This window comes from Carcharodon carcharias, chromosome 15 (assembly GCF_017639515.1).
Source record: "Carcharodon carcharias isolate sCarCar2 chromosome 15, sCarCar2.pri, whole genome shotgun sequence".
Classification (NCBI taxonomy): Eukaryota; Metazoa; Chordata; class Chondrichthyes; order Lamniformes; family Lamnidae; genus Carcharodon; species Carcharodon carcharias.
Genome location: NC_054481.1, coordinates 102,829,352 through 102,829,676, shown reverse-complemented (window position 1 = coordinate 102,829,676; position 325 = coordinate 102,829,352).

Below are 325 nucleotides of genomic sequence, written 5' to 3'. Positions count from 1 at the left end.
AGAAGCTGGATATGTACATGAGGGAGAAAGTAATAAAAAGATGAGTTCTTAGGGTTAGATGAGGAGCAGTGGGAGGAAGCTCTTGTGGAGCATAAACAGCATGAAGCAGTTGGGCTGAATGGCCTGTTTCTCTGTTGTAAATATTATGTAACAGGGGCTGACCTTCTAAACATACGCTGCAAAAGATGTACCCCAAACTCACCATGGACTGGGAACAGGCTCCTTCCTGGTCCCTGTGACTCAGTACCAAGTGTGGCTGGTACACAGACGCAGCGAACAGAAGGGTGGGGAGCTGAGAAATCGTGTTTCAAAGGTGGGATGGGAA